The 8,157-nt window shown below is 34.5% G+C and overlaps 1 long non-coding RNA gene across 1 annotated transcript in view; it reads right to left on the bottom strand.

The window, feature by feature from the left end:
• Nucleotides 1-3,607, bottom strand: part of LOC130230909 (uncharacterized) — a 7,072-nt gene extending 3,465 nt beyond the window's left edge. Inside the window, exons 1-2 of the long non-coding RNA XR_008837986.1 lie at nt 3,347-3,607; nt 830-880 (exon numbers count right to left, since the gene is read on the bottom strand). This is a non-coding gene — a long non-coding RNA (uncharacterized LOC130230909). The remainder of the gene's footprint in view (nt 1-829; nt 881-3,346) is intronic.
• Nucleotides 3,608-8,157: the final 4,550 nt, after the last annotated feature.

An 8,157-nucleotide genomic window follows, 5' to 3' on the forward strand; every position in this document is an offset into this window, starting at 1 on the left:
TTTCGTGACTGCATTTAGAAAGAGGAAGACTTTTTTTTGTAAAAGATTAGAGTTCTAATGGGATTATAGTGGTCTGGATTAAACTCAATGACTCTGCTGTCTCACTGTGCAACATCTGCTGGGTGTTTATGACTCTGCTATTAAATGTCCACATCCAGTAGTGTATGTTATCACTGTTAGCACTGAATCAATGCTATTGTGAATCAGGGTCTGCAGACTTCCCTAAACCAACCAGTCAAGACTCAGTTGTTTTGGGTTAGAGACACTGATCACTGAACCTGTCAGTCTTGGCCTGCTAATTAAATAAGTTATTTACAGTGCTCAGTTAAACCTGCTTAGCACCAGATTATTCTCCTCAGTGACATTAAATGTAGGCAACGTTTATATATGTCAGTCAAAACAGTCAGACATTGCATGATTTTTGCTGTAATGAGAGACTGTTTGATTGTGTGATTTTAAAGAGATTTCTCAGCAGTGTTTTCTGTCAATAGAAATCCTTAACTATCACACAAAGTTGTCTTAAATGGCGAAATCTTGGGCAAAATGATGTCATGTGCACCTGACACTGAACCATAACTCACTTCATAATTTTTTTTACACAAAAGTATAAATAAACTCCAAACAACATATAATCTAATATTTGATGTAATTATTTTGTGGAATTTAAAACTTACTGCAGCTCTAAATTTAGTTTCTTTTAAGAATGCAAGGCTTCTAATTGATCCCAAAGGTTTTTACCTGAGGGAAATGTACTTATTTGTGGTCTGTTTTTTGACTTGACTGCAAAACTACTACTACTCTACTGTACCACATTCCAGAAGAGCCTTACCAGCAAGTACTTCAGTCTTTGATTCATCACAGTAACTTGGATCTTTTGATCCTGTTGAAACACCAATAAAACCATTTAGTCAATTCAATTCACTTCCGAACAGCAGATATAGAATGTAGACAACAAAACAGTTTCTGTTCCCATTGACTGGAATAAACAATAAAAGATGGGAACTGAAACTGTTCAGTAACCAGTGTTCTTCAAAAATGTTCAAAAAAATAATCATGTAGTGTCACATGTTTACAATGACTGACACCCACTAAAAAATTATTCAAAGATTTACTACATTTGTCAAGTTAAGTGGTTGTAAACAATTTATTTGGGCTGAATTTAAACAAACAAATAACGTTGAACATTAATAAATTTAATGTTTAAATTCAACACATCATATTAACAGACATCATATTTTCAATGTAGATGAAACAAAGGGTTAGGGTTCTAACTCCCTTTTGAACCACAATAATATGATGCACTGTTGGAGAAATAGCTAGTTTTCTGAATTGTCTCAGGCATGAGTAATGTGTTTGAACCACATGAGCCAGATCTGGTGGAGTTAATGATGGAGTGACCATTTCTGCTATTTGCAGTTAAAACAATGTGATTTTATTCCTGTAAATAACTACAATGATATCAACAGAGTGTTTTGGTGTTTCATTCTCCGTTCTATTCCTAACATCACTCAAGGATTGCAGCACTTCTCATAACAAACTAAACAAATGAAACGCATTTACTCAGATCATATTAACAAAAACAACTTCAGTAACTCTTAAAATAAATAAAACATTTGGAATGACAAATTGGACCCTATTGTTGAAGAGCTTTGAACTTTCATTTCATTCAATGTTATTCCCCAATACATGTGCTTCACACATCAACACATCTCCCGCATAAGATGAGTTTCTTTGATGGGGAAAGGCGTTAACTCAAAATTAAGGCTGAATGATCCAAAGATAAGTTTAGCAGTTGTCACTAAATAATTTTCGTCAAATTTATAATACATGAAACCACAACAACATACAGAAGCAGTGGTGTAGTAATGCTAATGTAATTAGGTCACCATTGTATGGCTGCTGAGTGATTTGTAAAGTCCTTGATTATGTTTTAACCAGTCAAAATGAAAAATCTATTATTTCTGTTTCTATTAAATTGCGTTATTATGATTTCTGTACTCTTCATTTACTTTATATTTTCATGTTGTTTACTTATTTATACATGTTGTTATTCACTTAATATTATATTTATTTGTTTAATCAAACAAATTTTTATTGTTAATAATATCTGGATAATGTATTTGAATCTTTATCATATGTACACTACATGACAAATAACTTGTCGTCAATCCCAGTTGTAAGAGCAACAAATAATAACTTGATCTCTAGTTGATCATTTGGAAAAGTAGCAGAAGGTAGATTTTTCAGATGAATCATCTATTGAACTGCATCCCAATCATCACAAATACTGCAGAAGACCTATTGGAACCCACATGCACCCAAGATTCTCATCAGTCAAGTTTGGTGAAGGAAAAATCATGGTTTGGGGTTACATTCAGTATGGGGGCGTGCGGGAGATCTGCATAGGGGATGGCAGCATCAACAGCCTGAGGTATCAAGATATTTGTGCTGCCCATTACATTACAAACCACAAGAGAGGGCAAACTCTTCAGGAGGATAGTGCTCCTGCTCATACTTCAGCCTCCACATCAAAGTTCCTGAAAGCAAAGAAGGTCAAGGAGCTCCGGGATTGGCCAGCCCAGTCACCAGACATGAACATTATTGAGCATGTCTGTGGTGAGATGAAGAAAGAGGCATTGAAGATGAATCCAAAGAATCTTGATGAACTCTGGGAGTCCTGCAAGAGCGCTTTCTTTGCCATTCCAGATTACTTTATTAATAAGTTAAAAATACAAGGCATGATCATATTTTATTTTGATAAAATAAGTATAATCTATTGGCCTTTGTAATTCAAATAAGCCACTTCTGATATTAAATGATCAACTAGAAGTCAAGTTATTATTTGTTGTTCCTAAAACTTGGATTGGCGACAAGACTTTTGTCAGGTAGAATATGCAGTCGTTTTAAAATATAATTTCATATTATTACAATATGATTAATTTTAATATTACATTTATAATTAAGTTATTTTTAAAATACTTTATTCATAGAAAGTTTTTATAAAATAATTCCATTTATATTTATTTATATTATAAGAAACACTGTAATATATAATTTGGCTTCACAATTCACCTCATTCAAGTAAAGCAGAGCAGCCTAATTCTAGTGCTTGCTCACTGTGACATCAGAATATCATAGTGCTATGTCATTTGGTCAGCTGCCTGCCTGACCGCTGAAATATGGCATCTAAGACCCTTCTCAGCACAGTCAGACGTCCACACACACATACACACAAGTGTTTTCTAATGTACACATCATTACTATTACTAAACTACAAAGAAATGATCACATACATCCATAACAAACTACATACTGTATGTTCACTTGACACAAACACTGCGCATACCGTAAACATGATTAGCATCAAACTGAGTCTTCCTATGTGTGCGTTGCCAGATCCACACCGCCAGTCCAATATGAGGGATCCAGTGGAACAGCAGTAAAGATAGTCGCAGAAAACACACACACAGCTCTAACAAACAAACACTAATCTGACACACACATACAAACACGTCCCAAACGCATACACACAGCTGGCAGACACACACACAATTGTCCCACACTGTCTCCATTCTTCCCAATCGAATGAGATGGTGAGGCGGCCATGACAAGCTCTTATCAGTATTATTAGACCTGACCTCACGTTCCTCACGTTTTTTTTCCTCTCTCTACTTCCCTCGATATCCCTCTTTCTATGCAACTATCCATATCTGTATATAATGTCAAATTCTTACTGCTCTTTTTAGTCTGCATTTGTTCACTGAGCTGCTTTCTCTGGGTTTTTGCTTAATCAAATTAATGAATAGTATTTTAGTGCTGGCTCAATACTTGGAAATCAGCAGGATGAAGAAGCAGAGGCAGTCTAATACTGTAATAGGATTGAGCGCAATGCAGTTCACGTGTATTTTATTGGATCACAGCAGGAGTTAATTCAGGTAATGTGCTACTATGTTAGTGTATAGTTAGGCCTAATCATAAAAAAACAGAGCACACTTTTGATTAACAGGATTTGCACAGTCTTTTTTGTGTTTGTTTTCATTGCAAGGCTCAACAATATAGTGACCTGATGGCCCAGAACTAGTGTGCGTATGTGTGTGTGTGTGTGTGTGTGTGTGTGTGTGCCAGTTGACTCAAATTAGGCCACTGATTCAATATGTTAGCTAGTCATGTGCATGTTTTACTTGATGTTTTAAACACTACATCACTAACATTAAATATAAGCAGAGAAGGCACAAGTACACAAATCCTTTACTCAAGTAAAAGTACAGATACTAATGTTTAAAACGACTCCGGTAAAGGTTGAAGTATTGATTACACTTTTTGTACTCAAAAATGAATAAAAAAAGTACCCATTACTACCCCCCCCCCCCCACCCCCATGTATCATCATTCTGATGCAAACACAGTAATTTTAATTCAGATAAACTAAATTATTTTAATTCCTTTGGTATTTGTTATCATTATACAGTTTAAGGGAAAATCTACAATTCTGGTATTTCTTAACATTTGAGTAAACAGTGCATCCAAAAAGCTGGATTAAAAAAACTACAGTAAAAAGTTTAATATTACACTTCTATTAAGTTTGTTTGTTTGTCTGTATTTGCATCTATGTATGTGTGTACATATGTACATTTAATGCAATTAAAAATGCAGCATGAAAACAGTCAAATATCAATATTTGATCCAAATTATGAACATTTCTTATTCAAAACACCTTTTAATGACTGATTTTTGTTTTGGCTGGGAAAAATACGAATATAGACTCCTTCTTATACACTATTTATGGGAAAGTAACAAATATGTTAATATATTTATGATTAACCTAATTAATATTCATAAGCTACAGAGAGAGGCTTTCTTCTGTGATGTCACAACCATATTACAAATAAAACGACGAAATCTTATTATTATTGAATTTGACTGAATTAATTCTTTTTTTTCACCCTCAGTCTTCTCGGTCTGTTCAATAATAGACTGCAATACCATTTCTTACCAGTGGGTGGAAACAGATATTCGGTTATTACATCCCATCAAAAAATACTTTATAAAACTAATTTATTAGTGATTTAACCAGTGGTAGCTGGTGTTTTACAAAGAGTTGGCGGTGCTAGACTTTAATCATGGATTATGGTAGGTTTTATAGGAATAACTGAATCTTTAAATATATATATATATATATATATATATATATATATATATATATATATATATATATATATATATATATATATATATATATATATATAAATATATATGTATATACATATTTTACTTGTTTTGTCTTTGACTTACTCTTGTTGATTGTGGTTTTTAGTTATTGTGATGCACATTGGTCAACTTGAGTTGTTTTTAATTGTGCTATATATAATAAACTGTCATTGTCAATCATTTTCCACACTGTAAAAAGTATATGATCGATTAGTCCTGACAGCATATGCTTTTAGGTCATTGTAACTTATTAAACTGAGTTAACCATGTTTTAACTTAAATGTATAAGTTATGCAAGCTGTTTTAAGTCAGTTTAACATAATATGAGTTCAATGGACTCATCAGGTTAATCTGAATCTGCTTAAAAATTTAAGGCAACCAGGAATTTTTTCAGTGCAGTATTTTCTGTCTCTTTCTCTCAGGAGTTTCATGCTGTACTTCTATTTTTCTTTATTTATTAATCATGGCTGCTTTTCACACTTGATTCATTCCCTCCATAATTAATTCCTCTTTAGCCTTTTCACCATCTCTCTTTTCCTCCATTTATTTTCTCAATAAATATTTGTTTGTCCTCTTCTTTTCATCCTCCTCCGCTTCATTTTAGTGACTTGCCCTCTCCTAACTTCCCTTCCTTCGTGATCTTTCTCCCCCCTTCCTCTTTTTAATTGTATGCTAAATGAAATGCTAAACCTACACACCCTTGACATTTAAAGCACACACTTGGAGAATGCACACATAAACACTCTCTCTCTCTCTCTCTCTCTCTCTCTCTCTCTCTCTCTCTCTCTCTCGTCGCATATCAAATGAATATGTGTGGCTATGCAAGAAAGGGAATAGAGGGTGTTTGTGTAGTAGAGCATTTTGCGTTTGTTGTAGAATAAATCTGGACATATATAAACTGTAATTAAATGTATAGTTCACCTTAAAACTAAAATGTGCCATATTTTTACTCACAGGCCAGTGAAGATGCATATAGTGCAAGATGCCCTATATATATCTATATGCTCATCGACGCTACATTTATTAGATTAAAAATACAACAAACATGCTCAGTTTCTTTGTTCTTCAGGAGCTACAGGTATTAGCAAACCTGTCAACCAATCAGACCATAAATTGGCAAATGCATAAATTTAATCAAACATTTTGTAAATTGCAAACAGGAAAAAATAGTTGGAAAAGTACTGTCTAAAAAGCCCACAACCTGAGGTTAAATAAAACTTACTGATAGGTAACAGTGGTCAAACATAATTTCAACTGTTATTATTTTCATGCCTGCTAGAATGTGCTTAACATAACTATAAACTATATACAAAATCATTCAGCCCCGGCTCATTAGGAAATATGTGCGTCAGACGAAATTTATGCAAAATGTAAAAGACGCTGCTCATTGTACAATTTATTGCACATTTCAGATGACAAATCCACTAGAGGGCGCTGTCTACATTTTTGCAAATCTGAAATACGTAAGTTAGGCTGCGTTTTGTTTTAAATTTCAGATATAAATCTGTCTTGTACACATGAGAAGGGCCTGTCACCTAGTGAACCACTGACCAAACCCGTCCCTTGAGCCAACCAATAGCGTTTTCAAGAGCAAATATAAGTAAAATGTGCACTGCAAGTGTAATCACGTTGTTGTACTCACTTGTATGTGCACACAAATTCACAACACATGGAAATATAAAAATGTGCTACAAATGATGCAGACCACAATAGAATTATGCCAGGAGACCCCAATAATTCACAAACCTGGCTGCTTCCTGTTCAGAGTCAGTGGTGTTCTCAGAGACTTGAGATGTGAGTTTTTAGTTAATTTTAATGACCTGGTCATGTGATTCCTTTCATTCATTCATTCATTTTCCATCGGCTTAGTTTTTGATTTATCAGAGGTCGCCACAGCGGAATGAACCACCAACTATTCCAGAATATGCTTTACGCAGAAGATGCCCTTTCAGCTGCAACCCTGTACTGGGAAATACCCATACACACTCATACACTATGGCCACACACTATTCATCTATAGTGCATGTCTTTGGACTCTGGCGGAAACCGGAGCACCCGGAGGAAACCCATGCCAAGACGGAGAAAACATGCAAACTCCACACAAAAATGCTGACTGGCCCAGCCGGCACTCGAACCAGCAACCATCTTGCTGTGAAGCAACAGTGCTAACCACTAAGCCACTGTGCTGCACGTATGATTCTTTGTCGTTTGTAATTTTTTTAGCCAAGCTAATCTAAGGAATAATACAACTAAACATTAATTGAACCGCCAACTCTTTTCTTAACTAGTAGTGCGTGTCTGTATTTGTATGTGTTGTGAAAATTTGTGTATGCCACTTTATCTGTCACAGTCACCAGTGATCCAACCTGTGCAGATCGCTGGTAAACACAGACCACATAGAACTACAAATACGCCATTTTATGGACTAGATTTGCAGTCATGCATCACACACACCCACACTGGTTCCTGATCCTGACTGATTGCAAATACACAGCTGAAGCTGCTCTTGGACTGATTTCAAACCTATAAACACAGCACACAACACATAGACTGATTGCTTGACTGATCATTCTCTGTTCAATAAAGACTCTGCATTTGGATCCACACCTCTGTTCTCAGCGTCACTTCATGTTACAGTATCTTACTCTCATCTGTATGACTAAAAATTATTTCAGTGTTCTAATGACAAAAAAAAAATCAACCTATGTTGTTTATGACAAATGCCATAATAATTTGGGTTTGATTTAGTAACTGAATGTTGTACATAGTTTTGATACACCTGTACATATTTTTGAGTTGAATACTTGTAAAAGTTTAAATGATTTGTTTTTTAATGAAAAGTTTTTTTTCTCTCTGAATAAAAAATGTAATACTAGTGATAATTCATTATTTTTAAATAACGTATATAATGTAAGCTATTATTTTCTACTATAACTACTTTGTACTAATT

Source organism: Danio aesculapii, chromosome 6 (genome assembly GCF_903798145.1).
Source record: "Danio aesculapii chromosome 6, fDanAes4.1, whole genome shotgun sequence".
Classification (NCBI taxonomy): Eukaryota; Metazoa; Chordata; class Actinopteri; order Cypriniformes; family Danionidae; genus Danio; species Danio aesculapii.